The sequence below is a fragment of the Dendrobates tinctorius genome, unplaced genomic scaffold (genome assembly GCF_039654945.1).
Source record: "Dendrobates tinctorius isolate UK_male_01 unplaced genomic scaffold, ASM3965494v1 ptg000070l, whole genome shotgun sequence".
Taxonomy (NCBI): Eukaryota; Metazoa; Chordata; class Amphibia; order Anura; family Dendrobatidae; genus Dendrobates; species Dendrobates tinctorius.
The window spans coordinates 13,416,781-13,434,779 of NW_027361738.1; the positions used below are offsets into that span (position 1 = coordinate 13,416,781).

The 17,999-nt window shown below is 43.5% G+C and overlaps 1 protein-coding gene across 4 annotated transcripts in view; it reads right to left on the reverse strand.

Moving 5' to 3' along the window:
• The window catches only part of PALS2 (protein associated with LIN7 2, MAGUK p55 family member), a 131,522-nt gene extending 113,808 nt beyond the window's left edge, over nucleotides 1-17,714 (reverse strand). For 2 of the 4 annotated variants that reach the window (XM_073581401.1, XM_073581399.1), the window contains exon 1: nucleotides 17,516-17,713. The gene's annotated coding sequence lies outside the window, so the exon portion shown is untranslated. Of the gene's footprint in view, nucleotides 1-17,515 lie in introns of all 4 variants that reach the window. The other 2 variants (XM_073581400.1, XM_073581402.1) reach the window with 2 other exon arrangements.
• Nucleotides 17,715-17,999: the final 285 nt, after the last annotated feature.

A 17,999-nucleotide genomic window follows, 5' to 3' on the forward strand; every position in this document is an offset into this window, starting at 1 on the left:
CCACCTTCAGGAACACACAAAAAACCCTCTTCATCACTTAGGGACAGGAAAACACAGTGAGGGATTGAGGGAAGGGGTAGGCTATTTAAACCTCTTGTTTCCTGTCCCCAATTAGGATTGGAAGGCAACTTCCTGTGTGCTGTCGTGGAGGGGAATTAGAGAAAAAAGTTAAAATAGCAAACAAATGTCATTGAAGTGTTGATTAGGACACTAGGGTGGTCAGCATAGAAAGGAAAGGAGCTCATGGCTTACAGCAAACTATTTCTCGTGTCACCTACACATCTATTTAGGACAAGTTCACATCTGCAGTAAGGCTGGGTTCACACGTAGCGGAACTCTCGCGGAAATTACCGCGAGAGTTCCGGAATTCCTTTCCGCGGGAAAATCGCATTTTAAATTCCCGTGATTTTCCCACGGAAAAACTAGCATTTTGCAAGCGTAATTAGCTTGCAAAATGCTAGCGTTTTCAAAGCGATCTGTAGCATCGCTTGGAGAACTGATTGACAGGTTGGTCACACTCGTCAAACAGTGTTTGACAAGTGTGACCAACTTTTTACTACTGAGGCCGCCTATGCGGCATCAGTAGTAAAAGATAAAATGTAAAAAATAAATAAAAAAAAAAAAGGTGTTATTCTCACCTTCCGACGTCCCGCACAGCCTTCCCGCCTCTCTCCACGCTCCCGTTCCCAGTAAGCCTTTGCGAAAATGCCCGCGATGACGAACGTTCTCGCAGGATCGCGACGACGTCGCGCGAATGACCGCGAGACTTCGCGATCCCACGAGAACGGACGCCATCGCGGACATTTTCGCAAAGGCTTACTGGGAACGGGAGCGTGGAGAGAGGCGGGAAGGCTGCGCGGGACGTCGGAAGGTGAGAACAACAATATTTTTTATTTTAAATTCTATTTTTTACAGGGATATGGTACCCAAAGCCCGGAGGACAGTCTCCTCTCCTCCGGACCGTGGGTACCATCCGCAATTGTTCTGCTTACTTTTCGCATGGTGTGCACAGCCACATGCGGAAAGTATGCGGAACAATGCTTTCCTATGGTTGCGGGATCGCCGCGATTCCGCAAAATTAATGAGCATGCTGCGGTTTTTACCGTGAAGCGATTCCGCCGCGGTAAAAACCGCAGCATTCGCTCAGCATTGCGGAATGTCATAGGAATACATGGGATGCTTATTTTTCGCGGCAAAATCGTGCGGTTAAAACCGCCGCGGAAACGCGAAAAAACGCCACGTGTGAACTCAGCCTTTGGGTTTTTTTTGTTCCGCTATAGAAACAGAGAAAACAAAACATAAAACTGAATGCCATCATTTTTCCAGAAAAAAAAGCCATATTTGTTTTTACAAAAAAAGCCGTAATTATGGAGCCTGACAGATGTGTGCAGAGCATTTTGAAAATGGCATAGTAAAACACAGTATTGCCACAAAGCGCCAATAGTATAAATAAAGGCATCCGTAAGTTGTTTAAAGTGACCTGACCATAATTCATGCAGCTTCTCGCTTCCAATCTACCACTATTTTATATATAAAATTAAATTATATTATATCATCCAACCACAAAGCCGCTGCATAAAACAGACACTTGAAGAAAACCACCTCCTGCTTTTTACTGAAGTATCTTCTGCTTCAAATACAAAGCGATGTGTAAGATAGCTGTAAGCTGGGTGGATAAAAATCAATGTTTTTATAAAAAAAAAAAAAATTCGGATTTTTTTGATTTAAATCGGATTTTTTTCAATAAACTGCTTTTTGAGGAAAATATTTTACCATCCAAAGGTTCTTCCATCATGAGATAAAGCTGAGTTGTTTAACTCAGTAGAATAAAGGCTGTATATGTGTAACATTCACAATGCCATGCTCTTCCAGAGGTTTCTGTAGGATTAGTGGGCAGTTTCTCTCCTATATTATCACAGACGCTCGCTTTACTTACGCAGTTCTCAAAACTGAATTTGACTCTGCAGAGGTCCCAGCCTCTTCTTCACGGCAAAAATGTTACAACATGAACAGAGTTGAGAAAAAGACCTTAATCCTATTGTTCTACAAACCTATGAATACAGAATCAACCCCTTCAGTGCCAAGTCCAAGAAGTTAGACAATATGTTTCTGATTGTTTGGAGTGGAATAGATCTGCACAACACAAGAAGAATGTGAATCTAAGTGTGAGGAGGAGGAAGGGCAAGCAGACAAGAAAATTAAAGTGAAACTTTGAGCACAATACTGCAGCATAGCCACAGACAGACAAGTCTGGATCTGTTTGTGTGTACGATCTGAGGTTTATTACATTCTTTCCTTATAATGGCAGCAGGCCGTAAAAGAGACCCAGTTTGGGAATATTTTAATGAAGCTCCTTCGCCTATCGGTAAGGCAGGCATGCGTGCAAAATGCAAACGATGCAACAAAGAGATGCAAGGCCTGGTGGCGCGAATGAGGCAACATCATGAGAAGTGCGGTGATGAAGATGACCAAAGAAACACTTCTGAACAGGCAGGATCTTCAGGTTGGTAAACATTTTTATTGAATCCTATTTCTAAAGACTGAACTGTCATGTGTGAGAAAAATTATATTTCTTATTATTACTGCATGTTACTGTCATTTGGTACAGTTATGAAGAAAAACAAATATTCCTTTTGGGGCAGGGGCAGTGATGTGTTGTGTACAATAAGCAGAAATTGTATAAACAATAAAATAACAGCATTGACTTTTTGTTTAGGGGAATTCATGGATCCTGGAAACTATCCACCTCCAAGATCACCATCATCCTGTTCTACAGTTTCAGAGTTATCCATCCAGGATAGTGCTTCATTAGCAGCAGCATCATCATCAGACACCCACATATCACCATCACCCAAAAGGAAGAAAAAACCTTTACCTCCTGGAACCACCATAGATAGGTTTGTGATAAGAACTAGCAGATTAGAAAAAGAGTTGATTGATGAAAAAATTGCCCAGTTTATTTATGCAACGAACTCTTCTTTCCATCTGACTGAGAACCCACATTTCATTAATATGGTTCAGTCACTGAGACCAGGATACAGTCCCCCCAGCAGAGCTGATGTTGCAGGGAAACTGCTGGATCAAGTGTATGACAGAGAAATGGAGCAATGTGCAACAGCTCTGGAGGGTAAAATTGTCAACCTAAGTATTGATGTGTGGAGTAATGTCCACAATGATCCTATTGTATGTGCTTGTATAACAGAAGAAGGTAAAGTCTTCCTTGCACAAACAACTGATACGTCAGGAAATGCACACACAGCAGAATACTTACAAGAAGTGGCAGTAAAAGCTATAACGACATGTGAACAAAAATTCAAATGTCTAGTACGCAGTTTGGTCACTGACAATGCTGCAAACGTATCCAAGATGAGAAGAGATTTAGAAGAGCAGGGAGGGAATACAAAGCTGCTAATAACATATGGTTGCAGTGCTCATTTGCTGCACCTCTTAGCCAAAGACTTAAGTGTTCCAGAAATAAAGGCTAATGTTGTTGAAATTGCTAAATACTTCCGTAATAATCATTTTGCTGCAGCAGCTCTGAAAAGGATGGGTGGAACCAAGCTAACGCTCCCACAAGATGTTAGATGGAACTCTGTGGAGGACTGTTTTGAGCAGTATATCAAAAACTGGCCTATTCTGATGACACTTTGTGAAGAAAACAGAGATAAAATAGATGGCACTGTCATGGCCAAAATCCTCAACATTGGGCTTAAGAGAAATGTTGAACATATGCTGAGCTTCCTGAAACCCATCTCTCAAGCTTTAAACAAAATACAGAAAAATAGCTGTTTTATTGCGGATGCTGTTGAAATTTGGAAGGAACTGAGTGAACACTTAAAAACAGAACTACACATGGACAGAATTATATTACAAGCAGTAAACAAACGAATGGGACAAGCACTGACTCCAGCTCATTTTTTGGCAAATATTGTCAATATCCAATATCAGGGTCAAAACCTAAGTGCTGAGGAAGAGGAGTTAGCTATGACATGGGTATCCAGCAATCATCCATCTTTAATGCCAACTATAATAAACTTCAGAGCTAAGGGGGAACCATTCAAGAAATATATGTTTGCTGAAGATATTTTAACCCCTTCACCCCCAAGGGTGGTTTGCACGTTCATGACCGGGCCAATTTTTACAATTCTGACCACTGTACCTTTATGAGGTCATAACTCTCGAACGCTTCCATGGATCCCGGTGATTCTGACATTGTTTTCTCGTGACATATTGTACTTCATGATAGTGGTAAAATTTCATTCAAATAACTTGCGTTTATTTGTGAGAAAAACGGAAATTTGGCGAAAATTTTGAAAATTTCGCAATTTTCCAACTTTGAATTTTTATGCCCTTAAATCACAGAGATACGGCACACAAAAAACTTGATAACTAACATTTCCCACATGTTTACTTTACATCAGCACAATTTTGGAACCAAAATTTTTTTTTGTTAGGAAGTTATAAGGGTTAAAAGTTGACCAGCGATTTCTCATTTTTACAACACCATTTTATTTTTAGGACCACATCACATTTGAAGCCACTTTGAGGGGTCTATATGATAGAAAATACCCAAAAGTGACACCATTCTAAAAACTGCACCCCTTAAGGTGCTCAAAACCACATTCAAGAAGTTTATTAACCCTTTAGGTGCGTCACAGGAATTTTTTTGAATATTTAAAAAAAAATGAACATCTAACTTTTTTTCATAAAAAAAATACTTCAGGTTCAATTTTTTTTATTTTACCAAGGGTAACAGGAGAAATTGAACTGCAAAAGTTATTGTGCAATTTGTCCTGAGTACGCAGATACCTGATATGTGGGGGGGAACGACTGTTTCGGCGCATGGCAGAGCTCAGAATGGAAGGAGCGCCGTTTGACTTCTTCAATGCAAAATTGGCTGGAATTCAGATTGGACGCCATGTCACGTTTGGAGAGTCCCTGATGTACCTAAACAGTGGAAACCCCCTACAAGTGACCCCATTTTAGAAACTAGACCCCCCAAGGAACTTATCTAGATATGTGGTGAGAACTTTGAACCCACAAGGGCTTTACAGAAGTTTATAACGTACAGCGGTACAATTAAAAAATCATATTTTTTCCACAAAAATGATCTTTTCACCCCAATTTTTATTTTCCCAAGGGTAGCAGGACCCTAAAAGTTATTGTGCAATTTGTCCTGAGTACGCTGATACCCCACATGTGGGGGTAAACCACTATTTGGGCGCATGGCAGAGCTTGGAAGGGAAGCAGCGCCATTTGACGTTTTTGGCTGGAATGGAGATTGGACACCATGTCGCGTTTGGAAAACCCCTGATGTACCAAAACAGTGGAAACCCCCCACAAATGACACCATTTTGGAAACTAGACCCCCTAAGGAACTTATCTAGATGTGTGGTGAGAACTTTGAACCCCCATGGGCTTCACAGAAGTTTATAACAAAGCCATACAAATAAAAAATCATATTTTTTCCACAAAAATGATCTTTTCACCCTCAATTCTTATTTTTCCAAGGGTAACAGGACCCTAAAAGTTATTGTGCAATTTGTCCTGAGTACGCTGATACCCCACATGTGGGGGTAAACCACTATTTGGGCGCATGGCAGAGCTCGGAAGGGAAGCAGCGCCATTTGACGTTTTTGGCTGGAATTGAGATCGGACACCATGTCGCGTTTGGAAAACTCCTGATGTACCAAAACAGTGGAACCCCCCCACAAATGACACCATTTTGGAAACTAGACCCCCTAAGGAACTTATCTAGATGTGTGGTGAGCACTTTGACCCCCCCAGTGCGTCACAGAAGTTTACAACGCCCGGGCGTGAAAATAAAAAATTCGTATTTTTTCCACAAACATGATCTTTTAGTCACCATTTTTTTATTTTCCCAAGGGTACCAGGAGAAATTGGACCCCAAAAGTTGTTGTCCAATTTGTCCTGAGTATGCTGATACCCCATATGTGGGAGAAAACTACTGTATGGGCACAAGTCGGGGCTCGGAAGGGAAGTAGTGACGTTTTGGAATGCAGACTTTGATGGAATGGTCTGCGGGTATCATGTTGCCTTTGGAGAGCCCCTAATGTACCTAAACAGTGGAAACCCCCCACAAATGACACCATTTTGTAAACTAGACCCCCCAAGGAACTTATTTAGATGTGTGGTGAGCACTTTGACCCCCCCAGTGCTTCACAGAAGTTTACAACGCCCGGGCGTGAAAATAAAAAATTCGTATTTTTTCCACAAACATGATCTTTTAGTCACCATTTTTTTATTTTCCCAAGGGTACCAGGAGAAATTGGACCCCAAAAGTTGTTGTCCAATTTGTCCTGAGTACGCTCACACCCCATATGTGGGAGAAAACTACTGTATGGACACACGTCGGGGCTCGGAAGGGAAGCAGTGACGTTTTGGAATGCAGACTTTGATGGAATGGTCTGCGGGTGTCATGTGCGTTTGGAGAGCCCCTGATGTACCTAAACTATTGAAACTCCCCACAAGTGACCCCATTTTGGACACTAGACCCCCCACGGAACTTATCTAGATGTGTGGTGAGCACTTTGAACCCCCAAGTGCTTCACAGAAGTTTATAACACTCGGATGTGAAAATAAAAAAATCATTTTTTTCCACAAAAATGATATTTTTGCCCCCAATTTTTTATTTTCCTAAGGGTAACAGGAGAAATTGGACCCCAAAAATTGTTTTGCAATTTGTCCTGAGTAGGCTGATACCCTACATGTGGGGGTAAAACACTGTTTGGGCGCATAGCAGAGCTTGGAAGGGAAGGAGCACCATTTGACTTTTTCAACTCAGAATTGGCTGGAATTGAGATCAGACGCCATGTTGCATTTGGAGAGCCCCTGATGTGCCCAAACAGTGGAAACCCCCAATTCTAACTCCAACCCGAACCCCAACACGCCCCTAACCCTAGCCCTAACCCTAGCCCTAACCCTAGCCCTAACCCTAACCCTAGCCCTAACCCTAGCCCTAACCCTAGCCCTAACCCAACACACCCCTAGCCCTAACCCTAGCTCTAACCCTAATGGAAAAATGGAAATAAATACATTTTTTTTATTTTATTATTTTTCCCTAACTAAGGGGGTGATAACGGGGGGTTTGATTTACTATTTATGGCGGTTTTTATGTTTTGCGGCTGTCGCACGCTAAAAGACGCTTTTTATTGTAAAAATAGTTTTTGCATCACCACATATTGAGAGCTATAATTTTTCCGTATTTTGACCCACCGAGTCATGTGAGGTCTTATTTTTTGCGGGACGAGTTGACGTTTTTATTGGTACCATTTTCGGGCACGTGAAATTTTTTGATCGCTTTTTATTCCGATTTTTGGGACGCAGAATGAACAAAAACCAGCGTTTCATGAATTTCTTTTGGGGGGGGTGCGTTTACACCGTTCCGCGTGCGGTAAAATTGATAAAGCGGTTTTATTCTTCGGGTCAGTACGGTTACAGCGATACCTCATTTAGGTCGTTTTTTTATGTTTTTGTCGGTTTTATGCAATGAAAACTATTTTATATAAAAAATAATTATTTTTGCATCGCTTTATTCTGCGAGTTATAACTTTTTTATTTTTTCGCTGATGATGCTGTGTGGCAGCTTGTTTTTTGCGGGACAAGATGACGTTTTCAGCGGTACCATGGATATTTATATGCGTCTTTTTGATCGCGCGTTATTGCACTTTTTGTTTGGCGGTATGATAATAAATCATTTTTTGCTTCGTTTTTTATTTTTATTTTTTAAGGGGTTCGCTAAAGGGGTTAACTAATGGGACAGTTTTATAGGGCAGGTCGTTACGGACGCGGTGATACCTAATATGTGTACTTTTATTGTTTTTTTTTTTTATTATTTTCAAAAAATGAATTTATTGGGGAATATTTTTTTTTTTACTAATTTATTTGGCGATTTTTTTACATTTATTTTTACACTTTTTAATTTTTTTTTTACTTTATTACATAGTCCCAGGTGGGACATCACTGTCCTGTGACAGATCGCTGATCTGTCACATCACAGATCACTGTGACAGATCAGCAATCTGTCACAGGCAGTGCACAAGGCTTCCTCATGCCTGCGCTTTGCAGGCACTGAGGAAGCCAGCTTCCCCAGGCCCCCGAAGGCCCCCGTCGCCATCTTGGATTCGGGGGCCTGGAGGAAAGGAGCCCCCCGCAGCAGCGCTGCACATTGCGCTGCCGTGGGGGGCTCAGGGAAGCACGGAGGGAGCCCCCTCCCTGCCGATGCTTCCCTTTAACCCCCGGTACACCGCGATCATGTTTGATCGCGGTGTGCAAGGGGTTAACGTGTCGGGGGCGGTCCGTGACCGCCCCTGACACGTAGTGCCGGGTGTCAGCTGTGATAATCAGCTGACACCCGGCCGCGATCAGCGGCGCTCACCACGTGGGCGCCGCTGATCGCGGTAGACGTACTATCCCGTCCCCGGTCATACGGGCCCGGGTACCGTGGACGGGATAGTACGTCTCATGTCAGGAAGGGGTTAAGGAAGGTCACACCAGTAAACTGGTGGAAGTCACTTAAGCGCTTGGATTTAGAGACTGTTCAAGTAATGATTTCACTTTTAACAGCAGTAGCTTCTTCTGAAGGCGTTGAAAGAATATTCTCTTCCTTTGGACTCATTCATTCTAAATTGAGAAATCGGTTGGGACCCAATAAAGCAGGAAAGCTTGTTTTTCTTTTCCAGATTATGAATAGGAAAAAAGAAGATGATGATGAAGATGACGACAAGTGAGCTACAGAGGACAGCAGGGACAGTAGTATTTAAGTTTATCATGTGTCGGCTGGGCTGACAGTCTAAGTTTCTTAAAATATATATATATATATATATATATATATATATATATATATATATATATATATATATATATATATATATATATATATTTATTTTGTTTAGCCAAATTAGTTAACAAACATGGATGTTTGTTTAAGCAAATAACTTATGCTGTAATGTTGTTATTGTTTCAGTTGAATAAATCTATTTAAATTGTTATTAAAGGTCAGGATTATTTTTCTCCTTCTTAAGTACAACAGAACAGTGGTGTCCAAATATGAATGATTAACCCAGTAAACTGGGGAGAAAAAAGTAATATAAAAAGTGATTCTAAAAATCTTCATCTACTTGCATGTTAAAGTAGCAAGAACTAGTTTAGGTAGAAACTTTGATTTAAATCACTGATTTAAATCAAGCCTTACTGACTAGTGATATAAATCGTGATTTAAATCGTGATTTAAATCAGTTAGATTTAAATCAAATCCACCCTGCCTGTAAGGCTGAGCTCACACGTGGCGTTTTTTTTGCGTTTCCGCGGCGGTTTTAACCGCGAAAAATAAGCATCCCATGCATTCCTATGGGATTCCGCAATGCTGTGGTTTTTACCGCGGCGGAATCGCTTTGCGGTAAAAACCGCAGCATGCTCATTAATTTTGCGGAATCGCGGCGATCCCACACCCATAAGAATGCATTGTTCCGCTTACTTCCCGCATGTGGCTGTGCACACCATGCGGAAAGTAAGCAGAACAATTGCGGATGGTACCCACGGTCCGGAGGAGAGGAGACTGTCCTCCGGGCTTTGGGTACCATATCCCTGTAAAAAATAAAATTTAAAATAAAAAATACTGTTCTTACCTTCCGGCGTCCCGCGCAGCCTTCCCGCTTCTCTCCATGCTCTCGTTCCCAGTAATCCTTTGCGAAAATGCCCGCGATGACGTCCGTTCTCGCGGGATCGCGAAGTCTTGCGGTCATCGCGACTTACCGTGAGACATCGCGATCCTGCGAGAACAGACGTCATTGCGGGCATTTTCGCAAAGGATTACTGGGAACGGCTGCGCGGGACGTCGGAAGGTAAGAATAACACCATTTTTTATTTTTACATTTTATCTTTTACTACTGATGCTGCATAGGCGGCCTCAGTAGTAAAAAGTTGGTCACACTTGTCAAACACTATGTTTGACGAGTGTGACCAACCTGTCAATCAGTTCTCCAAGCGATGCTACAGATCGCTTGGAAAACGCTAGCATTTTGCAAGCTAAATACGCTTGCAAAATGCTAGTTTTTCCGCGGGAAAATCGTGGGAATTTAAAATGCGATTTTCCCGCGGAATGGAATTCCGGAATTCTCACGGTAATTTCCGCGAGAGTTCCGGTACGTGTGAACTTAGCCTAAGACACAGTGTGCACATACCCTTACATTGGAAACAGGGGTGCTTCTTTCACCTGCACCGCCATAGTAATTCATCCATATGTAAAAACGTGCAGACAGGCTCCCTTTAAGATCAATGTCCAGTCAATAATTAGGTAAATGCCTCAAATAATTCACCCTCTGTGACCACCGGAAGATCCTGTTCCAACACTCACATGATTGGCCCACCAGAAAACATAGATTTGGGGCACTCTTAACACATACAGTGTCGAAAAAAGTATTTAGTCAGCCACCAATTATGCAAGTTCTCCCATTTAAAAAGATGAGTCCTGTAATTGACATCATAGGTAGACAACAACTATGAGAGTCAAAATGAGAAAATAAATCCAGAAAATCACCTTGACTGATTTGTCAAGATTTATTTTGCAAATTATGATGGAAAATAAGTATTTGGTAATTAACAAAAGTTCATCTCAATATTTTGTTATACCATATATGCTTTGCTGGCAATGACAGGTCCAACATTTTCTGTAAGTCTTCACAAGGTTGGCACACACTGTTGGTGGTATGTTGACCTATTCCTCCATGCAGATCTCCTCTAGAGCAGTGATGTTTTGGGCCTGTCGCTGGGCAACACGGACTTGCAAATCCCTCCAAAGGTTTTCTTTCTTCTTATAAAGCCACTCCTTTGTTGCCCTGGCGGTGTGCTTGGGATCATAATGCTGAAAGACCCATCTACGTTTCATCTTCAATGCCCTTGCTGATGGAAGATGGATTGCACTCAAAATCTCATGATACATGGCCCCATTCATTCTTTCATGTACAAGCATCAGTCGTCCTGGTCCCTTTGCAGAGAAACAGCCCCAAAGCATGTTGCCGCCACCCCCATACTTCACAGTAGGTAAGGTGTTCTTTGGATGCAACTCAGCATTCTGTCTCCTCCAAACACGAGTTTTGTTTCTAACAAACAGTTCTACCAGACCATATGACATTCTCCCAATACTCTTCTGGATAATCCAAATGCTCTCAAGCAAACTTCAGACAGGCCCTGACATGTAGTGCCTTAAGCAGGGGGACACATCTGGCACTGCAGGATCCGAGTCCCTGGTGGCGTAGTTGTGGCGCACCTGAGGGTTCAGTCGCCACAGAGGTACTGCATCTCCTCCTGAGGTGTGGTACCCCACCATCCAGGTAAGGTGGAGACACCTGACCACACTCCAACACCTGCACCCCACACCACAAACTAGTGTAGCAAAGCACCTTCGGCAGCTCCATGCTTGGAGTGTAGCATAGCACCCCTTGGTGGCTCCCTGCTTGGAACACAAAACGTGCTGGGAGGTGGGTGGAGTTTAGTTCACTAATAGAGTGGGAAGAGTTGAGTCAGTCAGTCTTTCATTCAGTCAGAGAGTGAGTGAGGATGTAGAAGGACAGAGAGTGAGAAAGAGAAGATCCCCGGGAGAGGGATGGAAGAAGGAAGTGCTGCAGCAGGCCACAGTGATCTGGGTCTGCGGGCACAGGAAAGAGACAGAGAAAGGAAGCTTGATTCTCCATTGGAAAGAAGGATTAGTACGGAACGTAAGGAGGAGGACTAAGGATCAGGGTTGGAAGAGAGAACCCTTCCCAAGTTCTAAGCGCAAGGCCGGGGTCCGGTCCCCAAGGTTGTATGGATACTAATGGTCCTGCAGCAGACACCGGAGGAATAGAAGTAACATAGTAACAGATTTGAAGGCTGAAGGAAGACCTTATGTCCATCTAGCTCAGCCTAGTTTTAGTGCAGCTGTTCTGCATTGCTGATCCTGGGGAAGGTAAAAACCAGGGCTGTGGAGTCGGTGCTCATTTTGGTGGAGTCGGAGTCGGAGTCGGTATAAAATGGACCGACTCCGACTCCTAAAATATATAATAAATTGGGTACAGTAATTCAATGCAGGATGTGCTGAATATTTTTTCATAGGAGTTTGGGAAAGTTTTGAAATGTCCTATAAATGGCTGTTATATTCCTGATCTAAGGCTACATTCACACACAGCGTTTTTCCTGTGTTTTTTGAGAATACGTTTTTCAGCTGCAAAAGCTGATCATCTTTTTAAAAAACTGCATCACCTGAAAGGTTTTTGAGCTCATAGATAATGTTTTCAATAGCAAAAGCAGATTAGAAATCTGCTCTGTCTATCCATATCGTATCTGTACCAAAAAGAATGAAAACCGGGTAGTACACCAATATATATTCTGTTCTATATAAATATCTTGATTATTGGATCATAAAAATGATTAAATGTCTGAGGTTCACATTGTACTACAATAAATTTTTCACTTAAATATAAGCAATATGTGTGGGAGTCGGAGTAAGGGAAATTGAGGAGTCGGAGTCGCAGGTTTGGCTTACCGACTCCACAGAAAACCCCACAGAGTAGAAGCCAATTTTCTCCATAGGGAAAAAAATTCCTTCCCCTAAGCTGGGTCAACCATCTACCTATAATATTCTTGGTGAATGTTTTTCCCAGCAATATGCGCTCCTGAAGGATGATGATGGAACTTGATATTTAGATTCAAGGATGATTTTTATTTTTAATTCAAAAATAGAATACAACCGGTTTCGACTGCTAAGAGTCTTCCTCAGGGAGATCTGCTATAAAATGTGTTCAGACAGATCCGTTTATATTCTTGACATTATACCTGAGGAAGACTCTTAGTCGAAATCGGTTGTATTCTAATTTTGAATTAAAAATAAAAATCATCCTTGAATCAAAATATCAAGTTCCATCATCATCCTTCAAGAACGCATATTGCTGGGAAAAACATTCACCAAGTGTTATAACCTATGACAGCACTGTCCAGTGCTCTCACTAGTTCCCAGATCTTTGCAGCAAACTGAATGGAAAGAGGAATGGAGTGATCCAGGGACTGGATCTACATGCAGTATCTCAAGACACCAAATAGGTGAGTGTATTCACACTGAGTATATACGTTTGATAATTAACTACTACACTTAGAAGCTTGCGCTTCCCATTTTTCTCCCTATAATCCCCTCTTGTTTCACCTATAATATTCTGTTATTCGTAACCTTCTATACTGTTACTCACAAGAAAAGCATCCATTCCTTTCTTAAATCCATTCAGTGAGTTGGCCATCACTTCCTCAGGAAGAGAATTCCAGACCCTCACTGCTCTTACCGTGAAGAACCCTCTTCTATGCTGGTGCAGAAATGGTCTTTCCTCCAAACGAAGAGAATGTCCTCTTGTTTTTGCCGCAGTCCTTGGTACAAACAGTTCATTGGAGAGATCTCTGTATTGCCCTCTGATATACTTGTACATATATATTAAGTCTCCCTTAAGCCCGTCTTCTCTTTTCTAGAGTAAATAGACCTAATGTTGATAAACTTTCTGGGTATTGTAGTGAACCAACTCCATTTATCATTTTAGTAGCCCGCCTTTGAACCCTTTCAAGTTCAGTAATGTCTTTCTTGAGCACCGACGTCCAAAATTGCACACAATACTCCAAGTGTGGTCTGACGAGTGATTTGTACAGAGGGAGAATTATGTTTTCATCTCGTGTCCCCAGACCTCTTCTAATGCATCCCATGACTTTATTTGCTTTGGTGGCAGCTGCCTGACACTGGGCACTCCAATTTAGCTTCTTATTGACTAAGATGCCCAAGTCTTTTTCCATGTCTGATTTCCCCAGCAGTTTCCCATTTAGTAAGTAATTATAGCATCTGTCTCTCCTTCCCATGTGCATAACCATACACTTATCTGTGTTAAATCTCATTTGCCATTTTTCAGCCCAATTCTCCAATTTACTCAAATCTGTCTTAGTTGCAAACTGTCCTCCTTTGTGTTAACTACCTTACATAGTTTTGTATCCTCTGCAAATACTAGTATTTTACTGTGTAAGCCATCCACTAGATCATTAATAAATATATTAAATAGTAGGGGGCCCAATACAGAACCCTCTGGTACCCCACTATTAACCCTGGCCCAATCTGAGTATGCCCCATTATATAACCACTCTTTGTTTTCTACCACTAAGCCAGCTACCTACCCATCTACACACATTTTCACCTAGCCCAAGCTTTCTCATCTTACTTACCAATCTTTTATGTGGGACAGTGTCAAATGCTGTAGAGAAGTCGAGATAAATGACATCCAGTGATTCTCCTTGGTCCATTTGAGAGCTTACATCCTCATAGAAGCTGATCAGGTTAGTTTGACAGGAGCGATCCTTCATAAATCCATGTTAATATGGAGTTAAACATTTATTAACACTGAGATATTCCATAATGGTGTCCCTTAGAAACCCTTCAAAAATTTTACACACAACAGATGTTAAGCTTACCAACCTATAGTTTCCAGGTTCCCTTTTACACCACTTTTTGAATATTGGTACCACATTTGCTTGCCACCAATCAAAAGGAACAGTAGTGACCACTTTACTCCCACACAAGACTTGGGGGCACAAGAGCAATGATAGTGAGCTGGGACTAGGTAGTAAGGAGTCCCCGAAGCAGGCTACAGCTGTCTGCCGTACAAGTAGCGTTCATGGGAACATCTGACAGTTGGAACTCCAGTGTAACTCAGTACTAGGAGTACTTCACTCAGAGGCGCTATAAGAGAGGACGTTCAGAAAAGGCACATATGTTGGCGGAGTGTTGGAATGGAGTACTTCATCTTGCCTGGAAGTTGGCTGAGCTCCTGACCTGGAGGACACAGCACCGAGGCGGGCACCTGTGTGCACAGCAGTCTGTGAGTAAAGCTTTGGAACTACAAGCCCTGGTGTCCTCCACTTATTCATGCGCCAACACCCTCAGCACTGCTACATCTCTTGCGCCCGACACTACACCATCTAAGTGTCGCTTCACCTACTCTGCCCTTGGACTACAGCCCTGCCTGTCGAGGGCTATAACATGATTGCTGCATCACACCATCTGTCCCAGAGGATCTGTCTGCAGCGTCGGCTTACATCTTCATTGCCGAACACCACAGGTGGTGTCACAAATCACTTATAAACTTTCCCCTTTTTACAATGGGCGCCCAGGCCACGGGCCGGGTCCCAGCTGCCGTGACATCTCCCATTGAAGCTCATCGGGCCCGGTACTGAGTACCCCACAACTCTGGGAGGGCGACCCATAGTGTGTTACTGATAGTAGCCATTGTTGCGGTGGTCCCAGCTTTATGCATGTCATTCACTAGGTCCCCCCCCCATGTGGTTCTGGGATTTTTGCTCACCGTTCTTGTGATCATTTTGATCCCACGATTAAGGGAGATTATCAGTGGTCTTGTAGGTCTTCCATTTTCATATTATTTCTCCCATAGTTGATTTCATCACACCATGCTGCTTGCCTATTGCAGATTCAGTCTTCCCAGCCTGGTGCAGGGCTACAATTTTGTTTCTGGTGTTGTTCAAGAGATCTTTGGTCTTCACCACAGTGGAGTTTGGAGTGTGACTGTTTGAGATTGTGGACAGGTGTCTTTTAGACTGATAAGTTCAAACAGGTGCCATTACTACAGGCAATGAGTGGAGGACAGAGGAGCCTCTTAAAGAAGTTACAGATCTGTGAGAGCCAGAAATCTTGTATGTTGTTAGGTGACCAAATACTTATTCTCCACCATAATTTGAAAAATAAATCTTCTGGATTTGTTTTCTCATTTTGACTCTCATAGTTGTGGTCTACCCATGATGTCAATTACAGGCCTCTCATCTTTTTAAGTGGGAGAACTTGTACAACTGGTGGCTGACTAAATACTTTTTTTTTTCCCCACTGTATCCGGATATCCAATCACTAACTGCAGCGGTGACCCACCTCAGCCAATCACTAACTGCAGCGGTGACCCACCTCAGCCAATCAGTAACTGCAGCGGTGACCCACCTCAGCCAATCACTAACCACAAATATTTTCGCAAATATTTGCGTTCCTCTTTATAAATCTGGATATATTTTCTTATAACTCGGCATTGTCTGGTTCCTCAGTTATTTTTCTTAGAATTTAAATAAACTGACAACTGGGTGTTGATTATTACTGTCCAGTGGGTTGCGTCTCTCCACTCATTCTGACACTGCCAGCTGTGATTGCGGTGATTCCTAAGCCTGATCTGATACAGCTGCCAATTTCGTTACAAATTTCTAGGAGGAATAAGGCTGTGTTCACACGCAGTGGTCTTGTAGTGGCTTTAAAGCACAACAGCCCAGTGAAGTCTAGTAGAAGGGAAACAATGGAGAACTAACAAAAGATGTGTCAGAATGCTTATTTTGCAAGGATCAAAATTATTCAATACATCTGAGAACAGACAGGTCATCTAAGGCCTCATACAAACTTTGTTTTTTAATCACACATGAGAAAAATTAAGAAGTTCCATCAGTTTGGTGGATCAGAAACTTGTAAGCCTGTCCATTTCTACTATCAATTTGTCAAAGACCCATAGACTTGAACATTGGATTTTGATCCAGGAGTCTGATCAAAGATGGAATGGTCTATTTGTGGACATGTGATCAGCCCCACGTCTCCATTATAATTATCTGTAGAAATACATGGACAGAACACGACGGACGTCTGAATGAGGCCCAACTCTGCTGTATCATGAGATGCCCAGTATGTCAGCTGGCGCAGGCTGAAGTTTACTAGCGCTGTCCCCTGCCATAGAGCTACTGCTGCCAGCAAAAACAGATGACAGCTGCTGTCAGACAGACCTGTCCTGATGTGCCACTACACACAATGCAGGGGTACACAGCGGGCGCTCTCAGCATCTCTTATGCTGCACTACTAACGGGGCTTTATGGAAGTGCCCCACATACCGCACTGATCATAGGGCTTTATGCACATACCGCCCATGCCCCAGCATACCGCACTGCCCATAGAGATTTATGCATGTGCCCCATAACTGACAGATCATGGGCCTGTATGTTAATGCCCCTCATGCTGCGCTGCCCATAGGGCTTTATGTAGGTGCCCCCATGCCTCAGCATACTGCGCTGCCCATAGGGCTTTATGTAAGTGCCCCTCATACTGCACTGCTCACAGAGATTTCTGTAAGTGCCCCCCATGCCTCTGCATCCAGCTCTCCTCCCCAGCAGGCACTACAGGTATCACGTAACTCTCCCACAGAGCCCTCCATACCAGCAGGTCACCGCTCTCCTTTCTCCATGTGCTGGGAGAAGCCATTCATGCCTTCCTCCAGTGCTGCCCCCTCCTCCTCTGGAGGAAGCCCGGGGAGAGGACGAGGGCTCCGCACTGAGCATGTCCTAGTACCGGCCACTGACAGCGGCTGCCCGGCAGTGACATGTCTGACACCACCAGCACACACATGGACGTCCGCACTGCACGGGACACAAATCACGGCGCTGCTGACCGGTGACAATCACTCACCTCTGCCGGCCGCGCTGTCAGTGAGAAGGGGATACCGAGGAGAGCGGAGGGCCGTGCTCACAGCTCCGATGCCGCCGCCGTTCTGTCACAGGATGACGGGCCAGACACAGGATAATAACTGTTCACATGTGACCCGCGAGCCTGCTGTTCCTCAGGACTCTCTCTCGTGAGCACAGCCGGCGTCAGCGCAACTGTGAACGAGCAGCAGCGCGTGCCCGAGAGACAGAGAACGTGCGGAGAAGAGCTCTGCGGTGGCGCGCAAACTGTGCGCACGCATCAAAGGGTCGCTGACGACACGTTTGGGCGGCAAAAAGTAACGTCAGTCACAATTCAATAAGCCGCCGCCACAGCTCCTCCCCGCCCCCTCCTGTCTCGTGACTGACGGCTGGGAAACCCACCGGCCACGGGCGCCGCGCTGCGGGAGAGAAGAGCCGGTCACTGTCATCAGCAATGTCACCGTCATGTGGGCGCTAAAGTCAGAACC